This window comes from Pongo abelii, chromosome 14 (genome assembly GCF_028885655.2).
Source record: "Pongo abelii isolate AG06213 chromosome 14, NHGRI_mPonAbe1-v2.0_pri, whole genome shotgun sequence".
Taxonomy (NCBI): Eukaryota; Metazoa; Chordata; class Mammalia; order Primates; family Hominidae; genus Pongo; species Pongo abelii.
This window is the reverse complement of record NC_071999.2, coordinates 116380827-116400818: the sequence shown is the minus strand read 5'-3', so window position 1 is coordinate 116400818 and position 19992 is coordinate 116380827. Positions and strand designations below refer to the sequence as shown.

Below are 19992 nucleotides of genomic sequence, written 5' to 3'. Positions count from 1 at the left end.
ATTCTGCATGCTTATTATTTCCCAGGTACTAGGTTAGGTACAGGATAAATGGAAATCAATAATGTTGCCCTTAAGAAGTGTTGTGCAAAAAAAAAAAAAAAAAAAAAAGTTGTGGAAGAAACCTGTAATTTGTCAGGTTAAAGAATTTAAAAAGTAGTTATGCAATAGATAGGGTGAGGTTGAGGGTTGGATTACAAATGGAATAAAGGTTGCCCACATCTGAATGTTGCCTGGAAGATTAAATGAGAAATATACAAGACGAAGTGCACACGGCGTCTCTTCCTTCATCCAGGCCCCGTGTGAGGTCCAGGGATGCAATGTCACGGTATAGCCCCTGCCTCATGAGACTTTATACCAGTGTGGATTGTTTTCCTCTTTCTTTCTGCATTTTCCTTTACATGTGTGTCTAAATCATTCTGAGGATAATTTTGTGGTCAACTTCATTTCTACCTGAATGACAAATTCCCTATATTTAAATCCCATGATGCAAAAATAGCATTTAGTTTTATTGGACCTAAGATGATCTCTCTGCAATATTAAAAGGTGTCCCCTAGAGTAATTTTTAAGTATCTGAGGTTTTGTTAAGATCATTCTTTTCATAATTCATATCTTCTTCAACCTTTGTTATTCCAGATTTAAGAGATGTTTTCAAGTCGTGTTCTAAGAAGCTTCTGATCCTTATCCTTCTGATCATTTGAGTTATACCTGTCTGACTCTACTATATCTCCCTGCTGGTTTGATAAAAGACAATTTCACATTCTGTGGAGGTCATCAGTCAATCTAATGTTTATTAATCATCCCCTCAGTTCACATGGCCTTCTCTGGACCTCTTGGGAGGAGACAAGGTAATAAATCCTATCCTCCATCCCAGGTTCATGATCATTTGGATAGACAAGGTATATATAGAGAAAATATTTAATAATTAGAGTCCTGAAGCGGAGACTTTGCAGTGAACTTCAACATCTCAAGCCTCCTTCTTCTCCCACTTCCAAACCACACTGAATCACGCGGGAGAAGTGAAAATATCTTTTAGAGACATCAAGAGAAAAATATTTCACAAGCCTGTTCGATAGCTTTCTGAAAACAGTCATTGTTCAGGGTGCTGCTTAAATGATCTTTCTGCTTCTGCCCACGGCAAGGCCCCTCCAGCTCTGAAAGCATGCAGAGGACAGCCCACTGTTCCCTTAACGCCTGAGCACCAGTCACCTGGTCACCGAACACTCAGCCAGCTCTGCGCAGAATGTTTCTAAATGATTTTGATTGCAAGACTTTTCGCCATTGAGTCCACGTGGGAACCTCTCCCTCTGGCTCTCCTTACACCTCCACATGGGTGGACACATGGCCCCGGCCTCTGGAGGGATGGAGAGGGAGGGTGCTTCTGGAGAGAGGAGATCTGATGGGGCCAGGGTCTCTCCAGCCCTGCACGTGGCACCCTGTGAACTCACGGCCTTTCATATCAGATCCTTTCCTGGTCCTTAGCCCTTTCCTCAGTGCAGTTTAGGGCAATGGTCACCTGAACGTTTGTTTTGACAGTCACAAATTCCCAGAAACAGGGAAACGGAACTGGCTAGCGACGTTGTGTGGATGAGTTTGCTTTAGGCTGGAACAAGCCTTGCCTTTGGGTAACGGGCTTCCGGGTGCGCCCTGGCCCGCTGTGTGCGCGCGGGAGGCGGTCACCTGGGCCCCCGGGCGCGCGCGCCGCCTGCCCGCCTGCCCCGCGCGCACCTGCCGGAGGCTCTGGCGCGTTCCCTCCCTCCCTCCCTCCCTCGCTGCGCTGCGAAGGGCGCAGGAGAGGGGGATTCTAGCAGCGCTGAATCACTTTCCCACAGCCTCTGCGTGGGGAGCGCTTCCTCTGATGCACGCCCTATTTGTACTTCCTGAGTGCGCGTGGACTGCGGGCCCTGCTCGCCGCAGACTTGCCCGAAATAGCAGCGCGCGGGCTCGGCTCCCCGCGCCGCCCGCAGCATCTGCCTCCCCTCCCGCCTCGTGGGCAACCGGGCGCGGCTGAGTCACGGTGACACTGAGTCACTCGCCAGCGTCAGGAAATGCCTTTTTTAGACTTCCAGTTTGAAATGGAGCAGCAGGTGACTTTTTAAATTCGGTTTTGTGTTTTATCTTCAGTTTCCCTGGGGGCAGTTCTTGCTGGTTTCACATTTTCCCACGACTTGCTGCTTGGGGCAAGTTCCGCACCAAATGTACCTAGGCGGAGCTCCGCCTTAAGGGATATTCATTTTTCCGATGCAAATGAGAAAATTCTGCAGACTGGTTTTGAAGCAGTCTTCGCTAGACACTCCATGCAACAGTGTGTATTTGTACGTGGGTGGACGGCTTGCTATCTGTGACGCGTTCCCAGGACAGACTGCAGGTGGCACCCGGGTCCCCTGATTGTGAAGCTCCACCTCTGCAGAATGGCTTAGGTGCAATTTATAGCAGCATTGCCCTTTTTAATTCAGTGTTTACCAAGGTTACCCTGAAGCAGGTTACTAGGTGCTACTTAGGATCTATGGCCAGTCAATGCATTTTTTTTTTTTTTAAACGGGTAACTAACTGTGTTGGAAAGAAAGTGGATGGAGAATTATTCCAAATATACTAAATGAAGCCTTTCACCAGAGTTTGCAAATATGAATTATAACAGTAAAAATACAATGAGAACACACATTTTTAAGGAATTACAAATGAGCATCCGTGGCACTGTATGCGTCCTTACTGTCGTTGGGCGGTTTCTTCTTAAAGAAAGAAGCCCTCGTTGGTGCTTAAAGAAATTCAACCTCTAGCGCCCTGTACCTTCCACCCTGTCACTGTTACCAGCTACTGCCACACATGTATCTAGTATAGGAAGGATTGGCAGCCTCACCTTGTTGCATGGACGGTGAGTGCTCCTGGAACACGTTAAGCAACTGAAGTTGCGAATGTGGTGAGGGGAATTGCCCTCAGAAGCAATATGGCAGGGGAGTCCTGTGAGGGTGGTTTTCTCAGCTTTGCTGGGGTAACAGGACACATTGGCTGAGACTTTCCCCATTGTCCAAATTCCTAATTAGAGCCCCAGCTAAAGCAAAAGAGGCCACAGCGCCGCATATTCTGAAGAGAGCTGCCAGCAGTTGGCGGCAGGGTTCCCGTCCTGCTGAAAGAGCCCAGCTCTGTCAGCCACCCCAGCCCTCTCCAGGCCGCACCCCTCTGGAAGAAGAGAGGAGAGGAGAGTGGGGGGGAGGAGGCAGGAGACTCCAGTCTGCAGGGGTCCTGTGCTTTCCCCTCTGGGAGGGGACATCTTCCTTGCCAAGTTCCCTGTCCCCACACCCCAGGGCCACAGGAACATCTCAGACTTTGCGGGTGTCTCTAACCCTGGCTGGATTCTGCTCGCACCCCCTACACCCATCTGAGGGGGCAGTGCAGAGCTGGCGGAGCAAGGCACACCCACAGCTTTGTGGGGGCCCGGGGCTGTGAGCTTTGTCTGGGGCCTGTGAGAGAGAGCTTGGCTTGAGCTCTCCTGGCACTCTCCACAAAGAGTCGTCTCTGGGGAAAGCTATGAGGCATGCTTTGGGGTGTGAAAGGAAAATTAATCTTGGGGCCCCCAAGTCACTAAGCTAAAGGGAAAAGTCAGGCTGGGAACTGCTTAAGGCAAACCTGCCTCCCATTTTGGAAAGGCTCATCAGAAACTCAAAAGAGTGTGACCATTTGTCTCTCACCTACCTGTGACCTGGAAGCCCCCTCCCTGCTTCGAGTTGTCCTCCCTTTCCAGATGGAACCAATGTTCATCTTACATGTATTGATTGATGTCTTATGTCTCCCCAACCACCTTGGGCACACGCTGTCAGGACCTCCTGAGGCTGTGTCACAGGTGTGCATCCTTAACTCTGGCAAAATAAAATTCCTAAATTGACTGATACCTTTCTCAGATATTCAGGGTTCTGAAGCGGGAATGGAAAGGGGCAGGGTCTGAAGCGGGAATGGAGAGAGAAGTTTGAGGGCTCTCCAGGGTAAAGGGCCTGGGGAAAACTCAACTGCAGACCCCCCACCCACCCCCTACAAACAAGGAGAATGCCTGGGGACCACAGAAGGCTCAGGGCAGTGTGGGGAGGGCCTTTACTTCCACAGTTCAGCTGTGAAAGACTGGTCCCTTCTCCCTTGCCCTGCCTGATCTCCAGCCTGGAGGAGTAGGACACGAGGAGGAGGAAGGAGAAAGATGCAAAGAAAGGCTATGCCTGCTTCCTGTCCCTCCAGCCCAGAGTTCTTGTTTGTTTGTTTGTTTGTTCTGTATGCTGTGGCAATTCAACAGAGCCTATGGAAATCTTTTTAGAAAAAAATGTTTATTTTAAAAAGGCATGTGCTAAAATACATAGTATTATAAAGAAAACTATATTAAAATGCACTTATCAAAATATTTAAAAAATTATCAACATAGTAATATACATATTTCTTTATTGATACATTAAATAATACTGTCTAGAAGGGGACACATTTTAGAATACTGCTGAGTATAAATAATATTTCATAATACCTGAAATTATTGTAATATGATACCTATTTTTTCTATTGGTGACAATGCCTCAGATACTGTTAATCCTATAGTGGTTTGCGGCCTTTAGTCATAACTGAAAGAAATGCTGCATTTCAGAAGGTTGGTGAGAGTAAACATATACTTTATGCCCCATCTAAGTTCATGGATGCTGGATTCCATGGAGCTGAACCTGAGGTCATTGCAACAAGAATGGCCACCCAGCCCAAGAATGGCCAGGGCCTGAGGGTAGCACAAGAAGATAGCTTTTATCTAGACAGGACTGGACTGTCCCTAGTCCCTAAAATGAATCCAAAAGCTCAGGGATCTGTCCAAGTTAGTGTTAAGGGATAGGAGCGACCACTTTGCACAGTGCAGTTTGCACTGAGTGCAGGAAAGTGAACACTTTCGTCCCCCTCAGATGTCTGTTTCAGTGTGTTTAACAGAAACGCATGGGCTTTGAAACTGGACTGCCTGTGTTTGAATTTTAAATGAATTTGGACAATTATTTACTTACTCTGAACTCAGTTTCGTCACTTGTAGAACTTTGTAGATTGTGGCTAAATTAGATGACCTGTGTAATGCACTTAGAACGGAATGTGGCAAGGGTTTGAATGTGGGCCCCTGAGCAGTGTGACTGCCCGACAGGGTCCTTCCCCCACGTCCTTTCTCAACTCCACGAGGGTCTGTGGGTTAAAGAAGAATCAAAATGAGCCCTGCGATTTCCCAGCAGATGTGATTGTTCATTTCTCATCATGTTGCCATTGCTAGCAAACTGGTTATAAATAGAAAGAAACTCATGTCCTCGTTGCTATGTGATCCCCGTGGCCCATATGACACAATGTCCCAGGGAAGCCAACCTTCGTCACTACAAAATAGCTTCCTAAATAGGCCAGCAGGCATTATTAGCATCCTAATAGGTTCTGTTGATGAAGTCATCCTTATCAGGTAGTATTCCAGGGGCTTTGGGTGGCATAATTCAAACACAGTAAGCCCAGCAACGGTCCATTTTAATTATCGCTACCCTGAGTCCTGACTTAGAAATGTTGACTCCTCTGAATGTCCAGCTTTGTAACTTAATATTTGTGAGACAAGGACAATAACACCTTCATGGCCGTTTAATTTCCCCAGTTGATTTGTATGAATTACATTAAGGAAAGTCTAAAGATACTAAGATTTCCAACTCGCTGCTCTGTGTCTAAGGTATTTATGCAGGAACAAGGTAAATGCAAAAACCAAACACAGGCCACTTATTAATACTTTGTGTTTTATTTTGTTTTACTTCAGTTATTTAATGATAGATTTCCTTGTTCCACTTTTGTATTCTATTTCCCTCCGTCCTTTCCAAATGGGATAGTTCTGTTTAATTGAACACAATTATATGAAAAACGCTTATTACTTTTAAAAAATTAAAAATCATCGCTTCTTAGCCTTTTGGGCTAAGGTCGAGTGTAATGTCTGTTCTATCAGTTTAAAAAATTAACAAAAATGTATAAGAATTATACTTTTATAATAAAAGTATAAGAACATTTTAAGAATTATAAATAAAAAATCAGGCAATTCTAGTAACTGGTTTTTCAATCATATTGAAACTTATTTTCAAAGTAAGGCCCATTCTAATAGACCTCCCAAATGAAAATTACAACTTGTGACACATCGCCCAGTGTCCCTGCGCCCTGGCCATCCAGGGAACATGAAGAGCCCAGTTCTGCTCCTGGGGCTTCATGCCCACTTCCTGACTTTGTGTTAAGCATCTGACCTTTGTGTTGGACTTGATCACAATGTCAGACATGAGAATAAGTCTCTGTATCCATTAGCCTTGGTTGAACAACAAGCCAACCCAAACATGACTTAAACCATTTTATCTGCTGACTGTTGTGTAGATGTGCACAGGTAACTTGAGCTGGGCCCCCCAGGATGGCTCTCTGTGGTGCTGGCTCATTCAAGCACCTATAAGTGGATGGTCAGTTGCCTCACTTATATCTGGCATTGGCTGGGGGGCCGGAGGCATTTCCTGCTCATCGCCCTGCAGCACAGCCTCTTCCTGTGGTGCCACACAGTCAGAGTTCCCAAGAGCAGCAAGAGAGAGGCCTCTGTGGTGCCACACAGTCAGAGTTCCCAAGAGCAGCAAGAGAGAGGCCTCTGTGGTGCCACACAGTCAGAGTTCCCAAGAGCAGCAAGAGAGAGGCCTCAGTGCAAAAGCACTTTCTCAGCCTCTGCTGATGTCACATGTGCTGATGCTTCCTTGGCCAAAAGAAAGCACATGGCCAAGCCCAGATTCAGGGCTTGGTGCCGTGAACTCTGCCTCTTGAGGTGGGGACAGGGGCTACAAAGTCACGTTGCAAAGGGATGTAATATAGGCGCAGAAATAATATACTATTTTTCTTTTTATCTGCCATAATATACTTACGTGATATCCCTATCTGCCATAATATCCTTAACATTATGTTAAAGATTGATCATATATTCCTAAGAGAGAAATAGGATCTTATAATTCTAACCTTTCACAATATTGTTGACATTTTACTTGACTTTCTAGACATAAAATGAAATTCTAATTCCCAAGAGTTTTTCTCCCAGTATTTAACATTCTTTTCTGGGCTAGATTTTTCTCCAGTCTCCCCTCTCCTTTACTACCAGGTTATTGAAGCTGTTCTTTTAAAACTACAAGGAAGAAGAAACGGAGCCGTCTCGGAAAATGTTGAAAAAGCAGAGCCCCATTCATCACAGCACAGGCTGAAGAGACCAGCTCTCCCCGATATTGCCAGAATTTCCATCACAGGTGAGGGTGTGTGTCCTACAATCCCAGCATTTAACTAAAAAGCAATTCTGTGTATGAGCTTCATGAAAAGGCAGAAAAGAAGCGGTGCCTGTAGGGTCTCCCTCCCTCGCCCTGCCTTCTGCTTTTAAATGCAGCTCTCTCCTTCCTGGGCCGGGATGATGTGGAATCATTTCATGGGAGGGTTTCTAAGGGGGCGTTGTGAGGAGTCATCATTAGCAACCAATACTGCTGTTCTCACCAGTGTGAAACAGGCAGCCCCACCCCAGGGGCAGGCCCTCTTCCCCTGTGCCCTGGCCTCCCTGGCTCCAGGCATCCTGACTCCAGCTGAGAGCCACCACCCTTTGCTGAGCTCTGAGTCCTGTCCAGCTGAGCTCCCTGGGGGGCTGTGAGTTTCTGCCTCTCTTCCTGCAGCCTCCTGTGCACTGGCAGGTCGCACCTCTGCCACTCTCCTTAGAGATGAGCCTACACACTCATTTTCTTTTTTTTTCTCCGGACAAAGGAATACGCTTTTGAAAAGCAAACTGACAGATGAGAGCAGTGAAATCCACTGAGTGGGCCGTGGAGAACAGCTGTGTTTGAGAGGCAGCTCAGCGATGTGAATGAGGCCAGGAGGAGGCATAAAGACGGCACTGCCTGTGGGGCCCCCGATAAATGATGGCACTGAGCAATTGGCAGGACTGTGGGCATGAGAGGGGACCCTAGGCCCCCCCTCCCCCGCTCCTGTTTGTGTAATTAACAGCCTGCTTCCTATCAGGGGCTCTGCCTTCAGTGCTCTTTGCTGCGGCTCTTACCAGCGAGGCCTGGACGGGCGGCTCCTTCACCTGCCCTGTCCTGGTTTTTTCTCACGCCTGCCCCGTGAGCCAGGAGGTGCATTCACAGCTGCTCTTTTTGATGTATCTTTTTAAAAAGAGGCATTCGTTTGTGATTGCCTGGGGTCCTGTGGTTTGCTGAATAAGACTCAGTGTGGGGAACTGTAGAGTCTTCCTGAGAAGCTCAATTCCAAAAGGAAAAGGAAAATGCCGACTGGGATTCCCTGATAGGCATTGGTTAGCTTAGCTGCTGTCTCTGTCCACTGATAACTGGAGCTTTTAGAAAGGCATCCTCTGCAGCCCAGCATCAGCTTCTCTGCCTGCCGTCCCCTCCGGGAGGCGGCCCGCACCTCAGAAGCAGACACCGTTGTGCCTGGGTCCAATGGGGTCTGGCCAACGGGGGCTGGATGGGGGCAACAGCAGCAGGAGGAGGACAGAGGAGGTGTTTACTCAGGGTCTCCTGTTAGGGCGCTGTGGGGTGTTGGGTTTCTCTGCTAGAAGCTGCAGCTCTGGTCACCACCTTCTCAAACTATAAGGCTGCTCACCGGGCGTGGTGGCTCATGCCTGTAATCCCAGCAATTTGGGAGGCCAAGGCGGGTGGATCACCTGAGGTCGGGAGTTCGAGACCAGCCTGACTAACCTGGAGAAACCCCATCTCTACTAAAAATACAAAATTAGCCGGGTATGGTGGCACATGCCTGTAATCCCAGCTACTCGGGAGGCTGAGGCAGGAGAATCGCTTGAACCCGGGAGGAGGAGCCTCCTCCCATCTGCCCCCTCCCTTGGGCTTTCTGGAGAGATGGACAAAGTACAGTATTAAGGCTACCGCTTCTCTCTGTGCAAACAGCCCTCTTCCCATTTTAGGAAGGGAGTTGTCTATGCTGGAGAGACCCCCATGAACCAAGGAGCAGCTCAAAGCCAGCTTCCATGTCCTTCCAGGGGTCTGCAGATCTTCTGCTACTGCCTTAGCATCTCTGCTGTCCTCCCCTTCCCAGGCTCTGATAGAACCCTGAGGGCCTCGGTTGCCTTGCTCCTGGACTTGCAACTAGGAATACATTTAAAAAGTCTCCTCCAGAGGAGCACAATTCCAGCTAAGCCGTTTGTTGTTGCAGTGAGCCGAGATCACACCATTGCACTCCAGCCTCGGCAACAAGAGTGAAACTCCATCTCAGACAAAACAAAACAAAACAAAACAAAACAAAACAAAACAAAACACTATGGGGCTGCCCTCCAGGGCCATGGATAAGACTTCTTCCCCTCGCTGCAGCCCTGAGGCTGGTGACCCCTGGTCTAGTGGACTAAACATTACTGCTTTTCCTAAACCCTGCCCCCATCTTGGTAAAATGTCCCTTCATCCTAAGGTCCTTAATGTCAGCTGTTCGCTGCAGCATCCTGACTAATGCACAGCTGAGAGGCAGTCAGAAGCCAGCAACAATGAGGGTGATTTTAAAAGACTGTGATGAATGTGTGCACAGAATACTCAGTGGCCCCAATCCCAGACAGGTGCTGAAGGTGTGCTACGAACTGCACACTAAGGTTCTGTAGGGAAATGAATTAGGATTGATGGTAGATTTTCCACTGAATCTTCTTGTAATACAGTTCTCTAAGGGCTTCCCTGTACCCACAGTTCTAAATGATCTTCAGTGGAGAGTATATGTCTGTGTGTGTGCGTGGGTGCCTTAATACTTCTGGAAACATCCTTTTAACCCACTGTTTTCATTTATACACATATCACCTGTTTCATGGCCAGGACTTGGTAGGGTTAGTCATACGTAGGCCAAAGGTAACTTCAGTCAGACCCTGTTTAATTATAAAATGGCAGAGTAAAAAATAGATCTAATATGTCAAGGGACACAGCTTAAGCTTATCCAGCCTGAACAACATTAATGGTAAGTAGAAACAAGCGAACAAAGAAAACCTTTTGAAGTGGCGACAGAGGGGAGGGGTGCGTGCTGGCTCCTACTGAGTTGAGGACAGAGCCATTCCTCTCACTGATGTGCTTCTTCCCTTGAGGTGAGTGTGGGGTGCATGTGGGTGTGCATGAGGTGGATCCCACGCTGGTGCCAGGATTGCCAAAGTGTGTGTTGGTGGGAAAGAGAAGGAAGGAAGAGCAGGATCCAGTGTCCACTGTGCTGATTTTTTGTGGACACAGAAATGAGAAGGCAGAGAAGATGTCCAAGTCTTCTGTAGGAGAGCTCACCCTCTCCTGGGTAGTTAAGGTCAACCACACTGCATCCGGATCCTGCCAGGAACTTGGAATGCCCAGAAGGCTGGCAGTGATGCAGTGCTGGACATTCCCACCACACCCGGGCTGCTGCGCTGGGGACAGCAGGATCCACAGAGCTGCAGAAGATGTTGTGGGAAAAGACCATGGGAGAGTCACAGAAGCAGAAGTGCCTCCCTCCCCACTCCCTGCACACCCACCCCCTACGCTGGGAGCGCCTACCATGCAGCCAGAAAAAAAAAATCGTTGAAGGCTGGTTCACATCTACTGCCTAGAGAGCAAAATCCTCACTGATGTCGATTTCACGTATATGGAAGTGAATATATTCACTTCCTAGGCTGCTGAAACGAAGTGCCACAAACTGCCTGGCTGAAAATAGCAGGAATTTGAGTCTCACCATTCTGGAGGCTGGAATTCTAAGATCGAGGTGATGTCAAGGTCAGACTGTCTCCAAGGCTCGGGGTAGAAGCCGTCCTGCCTCTTCCTGGTTTCTGGTGGGGCCGACGGTGCTCACGGATGCTCCTGCAGGCTTGTAGATGCATCGTCACAACCTCCGCCTTCAACCACACACCGCGTTCTTCTTGTGTGTCTCGGTCTTCACGTGGCGTTCCTCTTTTTTATAAGGACAGTGGTTTTATTGGATGCGGGGCCCATCCCATTCCAATGTGACCTCGTTCTAATTAATTACATCTGCAAGGACCCTATTTCCAAATAAGGTGACATTCTGAGGTCCTGGGGGTTAGGACTTCAACATCATTTTTGGAGAAAACAGTTCGACCTTTGACAATGCCCAAGTAAAACGGTTTCACTTTTAGCAAGTGGACGTTCGAGTTCTCTATTTGAGGCATTTTTCTCAAGGATTTCTAACAATAGCTCATGTTATAGGTTGCATTTATTTTTCACCATAATGATTTTTAAAATGTCAAAGCCTTGGCCCAACGACATGGGTGAGTTTGTTTTTATTGTTAGAAAGGATTCTATGCTGCTTTCAAATGTCTGCAGGTTTATTTTTAGCTGGACAGGAAATGCATCTTATGCTTATGTTCGTTTGTAGGCTGCCCCCTTTTTTGGAGGAATGTTATTGTTAGAAAACCACGTTCAGTTTGGAGATGAGTTTGGATTGAGCACCACGCAAATCTAAGTTATAATTATACTACTCTCTGCTATAGATTTTCCAAAATAATCTTTCTGTTCATCAGAATTTGAAACCTTTCAAATAATGGTTCCGTTTGTTATTCACAATTTCACAGCCCAGCAGCTGCCTTTTATTTGTCTTTAAATGAAAGGTCAAGAGGTTTTGATGTAACCTGGGGTTGAATTGAAAGTAGCATGTCCATGTAGTGAGATGTAAAGTGAAAAATACAAAAACATAAAAATGTTATGTCGTGACCACAAGATACCAGAATCATTCTTATTTGTTATGACTAAACATCCAGTTATTTCAAAGGGAGGGAAATAGTTCAATCCAGACCTTACCTAAATTTTTCATTGTTTCAGCAAAGGGGTCTGTGATTTGCGGGAAGTTTAGTTCTTAAGTAGAGGACCTTTCCATCAGACAAGCTGCTTGTATTTGTCGCTGGCACCAGGGATAAGCTAGTATTTCAGAAGAGAGCAAGGTAATTCCATCCTAATGCCGTAATGAGGGTGACAGTGAGGTACAGGAAACGGTGGGACTTTCCACCTAAAAATAACCGCCAGCAGTTGTATTGTCAGGTGGCTGTGATCTCCATCTCCAGCAGGGAACCTTCAGGGAGGAGGTTCTTTGACCTTCCTTGGTATGATTGCCTGGGGAAAAGTGATCATTTCATGGAATGGTGTCTGTTTCTCCATCCTCTTCTCTGAGGGACTTCTGAATGAATAAAGTATCACTCTCACACCCCAAACCAACACTTTAACCCTCTGTTGAAATACTATTTAAAGGATGGTTGCATGAGGATGGATTCTATTTTTGCCTATGACCAAACACAATGAGTCTTAAAAAATAGCCTAGATTTCTTTCTGCTCTGCCTTGAGTGATGATTACAAACACCCCAGCCTTCCACATTGGTAAGGGCCACTCTCAGGTTCACTAGTATATCTGATGGTGACCACTTACTAAGGTGCCTCCTGTGAGCCGGGCCCATATCATGCGTGTGGCACGTCCCATCTCATTTATTCCTTACAACAACCAGATGAGCTACAACACCCAGATGGTGCTCCCTATGTCGCCTTTACAGAGAGGTGACATGGTGGTGTGGAGGTAGCCAGGAAAAACCGCGCGGAGGCTCTGACCATCCATCTCTTTGCTTTAGGCCTGGGATCAGTTGCAGATGAACCATCTGCCCCCTCCCTTGGGCTTTCTGGAGAGATGGACAAAGTACAGTATTAAGGCTACTGCTTCTCTCTGTGCAAACAACCCTCTTCCCATTTTAGGAAGGGAGTTGTTTATGCTGGAGAGACCCCCGTGAACCAAGGAGCAGCTCAAAGCCAGCTTCCATGTCCTTCCAGGGGTCTGCAGATCTTCTGCTACTGCCTTAGCATCTCTGCTCTCCTCCCCTTCCCAGGCTCTGATAGAACCCTGAGGGCCTCACTTGCCTTGCTCCTGGACTTGCAACTAGGAATACATTTAAAAAGTCTCCTCCAGAGGAGCACAATTCCAGCTAAGCCAATCATCCATTCAAACCTTTGTGTCTTGGGTTATCGGTTTTCTACTGCAAGGGACGCACCTCGTTCCTTGGAGGGTTACATGGGGTTTGTTGATGGTGTAATCAATTGCCCATGTGATTTGGAAAGACGAACTTGGAGGGTTAAAGCAGGATGTATCCTTCCACATTTTAATTGCTCCCAAGAATGATCAGATAATTGCCTTCCTTTGAAGGATCCATGAGAATGTGCTGAAGTGTCCCAGCAAAACAAAAGAGAGTCTCTGAGAGGCTTCTATTCTTGTCTGGCTCTGTTGACAGCGATTGAATGCTCTGGGGAAGAGAAAAGGCTGGCAGGGAGCCTGGGCCCAGAGGAACGTGAGGAGAGCCGGGCCCCCTCCGAGAGACGTTAGTGTGCTGTGCTCATTAGAAGGAGAATGTGCCACTTGTACTGCCTTCTACTTACTGCCCCTCCTCCAGGGAGGACTTGTTGAAGGCATGAGAAAATATGAAGCCCGACCCTGGGGCTGGCAGCTGCCGCTGCACCGGAGAGCCTGCCTCCAGGAGCCAGGGACTGGCCGACCTGAGCACACACTTCCTTCCTAGCCTTGTTACAAACATTCCTGTGAGATGGGCAATTCTAAAAGGCTTGGCTGGCTTTAAATGGAGATTGTGAAAAGGCTTAAGCACTTTTGTGAAGTCAGATGTGACTCATCTCCTGCCTGTCCTTATGACCTGCTGGTCCAAACAAGTGGATGCATTGGTGAGAAAAGAAAAGGAAAGAAAAAGGAAAAAGAAAAGAAAATACAACCTCGGTATTTACTTTTTTGGTGGTTTTTATGCTTGATTGTCAAAATCCCTGTGGAGATTGGCCAAAGCAACAGTTTCTGGTGTGACCGTGGACCCTGGCTGCGTTCAGGTGCTGGTTTCTAATGGAGAAGATATTTCTTTTTGTGTCCAAGAGTCATGGGTTGGGTGGTCTGGGGGTGAGATGATGTCAGGGATCAGGCCACAGGGTGTAAATGCAGAAGGACTTCGACATTGCGGACTCCAAAGTCCTACAGGCAAGCTGGGCACAGGCAGGCCCCAGCACAGTGCCTGAGACGGACCTCTGCGTCTTGAATAAGATCACCAGTCCCGGTGGGTATTTCAGGGTTGTTATAAAGTCAGGCAATGGGACCAAGACAGAAGCTTTGAGGACTGAAACAGAGGTTCTATGATTAGTTCAGTAATGCAGAATCAGGGCCTCAGGAAGCTCGGCTTCTGCAAGCTGGTGGCTGCCTCCGTAAAACACGGGTCTTTACAAGGTTCGTGGCCGCTGCAGTTATCTGGGATGTGCACTGGCTTTTATTCTGATCACTTGTGAGTCTGCCTGTCTCCCTGTGTATTTAGTTGCCCTTCTGTTGTAAAGGGTTTAGGGCTTGGGAAGGGCTGGATTCCTGCCCCCAAGTCCTCACCCCTCCCTTGGACTAGTGCCATTGGACTGTGCCTTGGTTGTGTCCATGGACAGTTGTGCATGTAAACAGGCTTGACCACGTGCCCAGGGCACCAAGCGCATCTCCTCACCCCTCTTGCTCTCCTGAGCTCTGTCAGGAGACAGTGTGTCTCAGGTGGCCTCCTGGCCATGAGGCTGACGGGTGTGGAACACACCTGAACTGAGCCCAGCCGACCCACCCCTGCAGCAGAACTGCACCAGCCCCCTGCTGGCCTTCAATGCAAAAAATAAAGGCTGTAGACCCATGAAGGTTGTACAGGCAATCCTGACCTCAATGGCGGGGATGGGCTGGTGCCCTCCCCCGAAGTAGGAGGGATCTCACAGTCCGAGATGACGCATTTAGTTCAGGGAAGGTGAGGACTTGGCAGCAGCGATCCCGTCCACCCCGCTGAGCCACCGAGACTGTCGCTGCTGAGATGTTCAGAATTCATTTTATTAATCAGCACAAATGGATGAATAGAGCATCTTCAGGTCTCAAAGAGTCCTGGGTGAGCCTGGGTTACATGGAGTGTCAGCTGGGAGGTCAGAGGGACCTCAAGATGCAGAGCTGGGCCTGTCAGGACAGGATGGTCCTAGCTGTAGAGACTTTGACAGGAGAAGGAGAAGGAGAAGGCAGGGAGCCCGGCCAGTCGTGTTTTTCTCAAAGCCCACCAACAGCAAAAGCAACAGTAGCAGCAAAACGCACAGACCTCATCATTCCCGCAGAGCTCCTTCCTGGAGTCCAGCCACCGCAACGCATTGCCTTCCTGTCATTTGGATGGTGTGTGCCGCATTCATAGTCATCGTTGGGGGGCGTCTCAGGAACCCCCTCACATCGCTGTCCCTTTCAATTACCCCCCATTTGATCTCCCTCTTTGAAGTGGGGTTTTAAAAGCACATTGACAGCATCATGTGGGTGATTGGCCCTGCTATTGTACAAAGGTTTAAGGAGATTAGCTCAGCCCCTAGACAAGATGGGTGAACTTCATTGCTCCTTGGCACCCAGTCATTAAGCTGTTTTCAGAGCTGCTTCTTGAAGTGGGGAGTGCCTGGGAGACAGGCTGCAGAGCTCAAATCGTGAGGCCCTTTGTCGGACACACATTCTCAACAGCACTCAGCCTCCACTGTGCACAACAAAAGACATTTTCCTGAATTATGGGAGGCAAAGTCCATTAAGTGCAAAACTAAGGTGGAAAAATGGCTTTCACGGCTTTCTGGGAGGTAGCTCCTGTGATTACAAATCCCACAAACTTTCATACATGAGAATTCAGCAATAAACCCTGAATTTCCCGGGGGGCTGTCTCTTGTTAGTTTTCGTCAATCGCAGCCTTTTGGAGTTCAAATGGTCTTCCTTGTGCTATCTGTGGTACTTCACCAGCTTACGGTGCCACGATGCTATCGTGGTCCATTTCTGAGCAAAACAGATACTCCACAAATGACGTAGGTTTCCATCCTTTTAAGTCTTATTCTAATGTTGGAGAACCTGCATGCACATGTTTTTAATATATAAATGCCATGAGAAGAAAATGTACTGATGAATTGTGTTTCAAAGCTGTTTTCAAGTTTTTAAAAAATTCCTAAAGTGAAGCACTCTCTTGTGTAGACTAAGTGGGGAAGGGTGCTTGTCTTCCTGGACCGGCTCACACAGGCTAGATAAACCATAACCGCTGAGTTGGGATACCAAATACTGCAGGAACTAACCCCAGTATTGACAAAGCTCCTGTCTGCAGAAAAAGAGTTACACATATCCTCTGGGAATCAGGAAAACATCCTCCTTGTTTCCTTTAGATTCCAAAGCCTCTCCTAGTTTCCCTCCTCTTCCCTCCCACGGACTTTGAAGGGGGAATGGAAATCGGGAGCAGTGGCTGCTAAGACACAGAGGGCAAAGCCCTGGGAACACAGGGCCTCCCCAGCAGCCCCTGCCCGGCTGAGCGGCACGATGGGGGCTCTTGCGGGAGCTATTGCCGTGGAAAGAGAGATTCAAAATCGCCGGTTCTGATGGGCGGCGGGAAGCATGGCTCCCATGCCTATTTGGCAGGGGCTTCCCTGGAAGTGGGATTGGATGCGTATGGGTTTTGTCAGCACCTTCTTGCTGAGCAGGGTCTGGTGAAGCTGTAGAAGCTGGGGACCTTAAGTCGGTGGCCCTTTGTCAGAGATTCTGAATGGCTACCCCTTTCAGCTGTGATCCACAGAAGGCAGTTCCCGGCTCCTGCTGGGCTCCAGCCCGAGGTCCCTGGGTCCTCCCTGAGTCAAACCTGGGCGGGGGTGTGCTCGCCTTCATGTTCCGCTCTGTTAGAAGGTTTCCAAAGCAGCGCTCTTTGTGTCCCTGGGTTAAAAAAAATTCTTTCCTGGAAGAGCTGTTGCAGTTTTAACTTAAGCTTTCTTTTTCCCCTAAGACCCAACTGTGTGCCCACAGGACTGGACTGAGTGGGTGTCTGCAGCCAGCTCCCTGCGGAGTCTTTGTGACCAGTCCAGTTTACACTTGGCTTTCTATTTTCTCAGAAACTGTGGTCTCCCAGGAGTCACGCCAGCTCCGGGAAGGTATGCTGTGTGGGTCGGTGCCACCACGAACGGGGCATGCCCAGGCGCGTCTAACCCCCATGGCTTCCTTAGGTTCACCTGCTTTCCACTGGCAATTTGATTTGGCTGACAGCTCAGGTGCTCTTTACAACTTCTGTGGGGAAAATTAGAACCCTTATCTCATCAATTACATGAGGGAGGGCTTTCTATCAGATATCTCACCCCTTTCACATGTTCTTTAAAAATATCAGCAGAGATGAGTGAAATACTGTTAGTAACTTAGTGACTCAATCTCATTGACACACAATGTCCAGACCCCTGATCATTTTCTGTGATGAGTTGAATTGTGTCTCCTGAAAAGTTCAGGTCCTAAATTGCGTACCTCTGAATGTGGCTTTATTTAAAAATAGAGTCATTGCAGGTATAATTAGATGAGGCCATGTTAGAGTAGGGTGGATTGTAGCCCAATATAACTGCTGTCCTCATGAAAAGAAGAAAACATCGTATGGAGACAGAGACGCACAGGGAGGGCGCTGTGTGAAGACGACGGCAGAGGTTGCAGAGATGCTTAAAGAACCAACACCAAAGGCCGCCGGCACCACCAGCAGCCAGGAAAAGGCAAGGAGGGCTCCACCCAGAGTCTTGGAGCATGGCCTCCCGATGCCTCGATTTTATACTTCTAGCCTGCAGGATGATGAGACAGTAAATTTCTGCAGTTTTAAGCCACCCAGTTTGTCCTATTTTCTTACTGAAGCCCTAGCAAATGAATATACCATTTGTTGTGCACACTCACCTAGACTGGTAGATCTTTTATCCCCATTAGAAGATAAGAACACCAGCCTCGGAGAGGTTGAGCAGTCTATTCAGCATCACACAGTTTTCCTGGAGCTAGAAGTGGTGCTTGGGCTGGTTGCTGTAGTTCTGGCCTCATCGTTTTGTTTGTTTTCTGCTTACCAGAAGATAAATTCCCCTGGTCTGTGAAGCAGGTGATGGAAAGGACCAACAAAATGATTCAACAAAGTTTTGAGGTGTAATTTCCAGACATTAAGTGTTAAAATCAGTTTTGACAAGTGCATACATCCATATAACCCAAATCATGTCAAAATACGGAACTTTTCCATCACCCAGAGGGCGTTCCCATCAATTACAATCCTCCCACCATTGATCGGACTTCTCTCCCTACAAGTCAGTTTTGCCAGTTCCTGACCTTTGTAGAGGGGGACTCACTCTATCTGTTTGGCTTCTTTGTTCTGCGTGGTTTTAGATCGTCCACACGGTTAGGTACTCAGGGAATTTGTTTCTTTTTATTGCTGAGTAGTTTCATGATATGAATTCACCGCAATTTGTTTGCCCATTCGCCTGGTGATGGGCATTTAGGTTCTTTCCAGTTTGGGGCTATTATGATTAAAGCGGCTATACATAGCCACATAGCTTCGTGGATACTGTTCCGTTTGTCTTGGGTAAACACCTAGAAGTGGAATTGTTGGGTTACACAATGCAGGTTTATTTGACTTTATAAAGCAACTGAGAAACCCTTTACAAAACAGTGAAATCATATGAAGATGAAGGCATGTCTGCTTGCTGCCCTGCGACAGCCCCTCTTCCTCCTATGACACAGCACAATCTAATCATGCTGAGAAAGTGAAATGGGTGCATTCGGCTTGGTATCTTGCTGATCTGCAACCACACACAGACAGGTCCATGCGGGTGCTGGTTCTCACTGTCGTGTTTCATAGACATCTCTAGACCTACATATTAAAGTCTCTGGAGGGACAAAACTAATCCGGGAAAACTTTATTTAGAAATACAGTTTTATTTAAAGATAGAATTTACTTAAATATAGAATTTGTACCTAAACATAGAATTGTTTTACTTAAATATGAAATTTGTTTTACTTAAATACAGAATTTTACTTAAGTATAATATTTGTTTTTACTTAAATATAGAGTCAATTTTGTTGATTTCAAAAATAGCCAGCTGCTTTCCATAGAATTCACAGACCACAGAAGCTACCATTAGAAAATAACATGGGTTTAGGGAGCTTCTTGGCTTTTCCATTTATCAAGCACATTCGCAGAATGGGCAGTTTCTTCCACATTCGATCTTACAGAAGGCTGTGGAGGACAACAGAGTAGAGAAAAAGCAGGTCGTGTCTCTAAGGAGCCTGGCACATCTGCTAGTGAGGAGAGGGGAGAAGGATGGAAGAGGGCGAAGGAAGAGGAGAGGAAGAGACGCGGGGAGCCAGGGGGAGCGGCAGTGGAGGGCTAGAGGAGAATGAGACGAAGTCCGAGAGAGATGAAGAGGGGAGAAGCAGGAGACATGGATGCTGTGGCATAGAAGAACATGGACTGCTAGTGAAACACTCACAGAAGGTGACTCACAGAGACTGGGTCAACATCTCAGGTGGATGCCACATACACGAGGTGAATGGCTGGCTTACCCCATCACTGCGTCAGGGACTGACCAGAGGACACAGGGGTCTGCCCTGCACATGCCACAGTGTGTGCACAGTGTGGGGGTACAGTGAACGTCTGCCGCGGGGGGCTGGGTTTCATCTTCAGCTTTGTGGATGATGAATTCTTGATCAGGAAATCCAGCATCTCCCTGATGCCGACTACTCTGGAGATAAAACATCCACAGAGCACAACAAGTCCCCGATTCAGTTTTTCATTGCAAGGTGGAATGTTGCCCCTTGGGTAACTGTGTGTCCCCAGGGACGACAGAACACTACAGAACACGGAAACTGCAAGAGACCTTGCCTTGCAGTATGGCGGGGCTGGCCCTGAGCACTGACTCTGTAATAACCAACTGTGAACCTGGGGCTGTGCCTCTGCCTCTCTATGCCTCGGTAGGTTCTTCTATGAAATGGGCATTATAATCATAGAGTATACAACATAACACAAACCACTGAGCCCTGTCCCCGGCATACAAGGCGTGCTCCAAGGACACCAGCTCTTATCAATACTTCTCTTTACTCTTTTATTATCATGAGAGGAGTAACAGGAACACTTAGCACTTAGCTACAAAGCATTCTATCTTTAGAAAGGTTGCATGATACAGGGTGGGTCCA

General features: G+C 47.6%; 1 long non-coding RNA gene across 1 annotated transcript; it reads right to left on the bottom strand.

The window, feature by feature from the left end:
* Positions 1–14766: 14766 nt before the first annotated feature.
* On the bottom strand, positions 14767–18354 carry LOC112128601 (uncharacterized). The gene is made up of 3 exons (XR_002911103.3): positions 18130–18354; positions 17716–17897; positions 14767–17606 (listed from the first exon to the last, which is right to left on the bottom strand). It is a non-coding gene; the product is annotated as an uncharacterized LOC112128601 (long non-coding RNA).
* Between the last annotated feature and the right edge of the window lie 1638 nt (positions 18355–19992).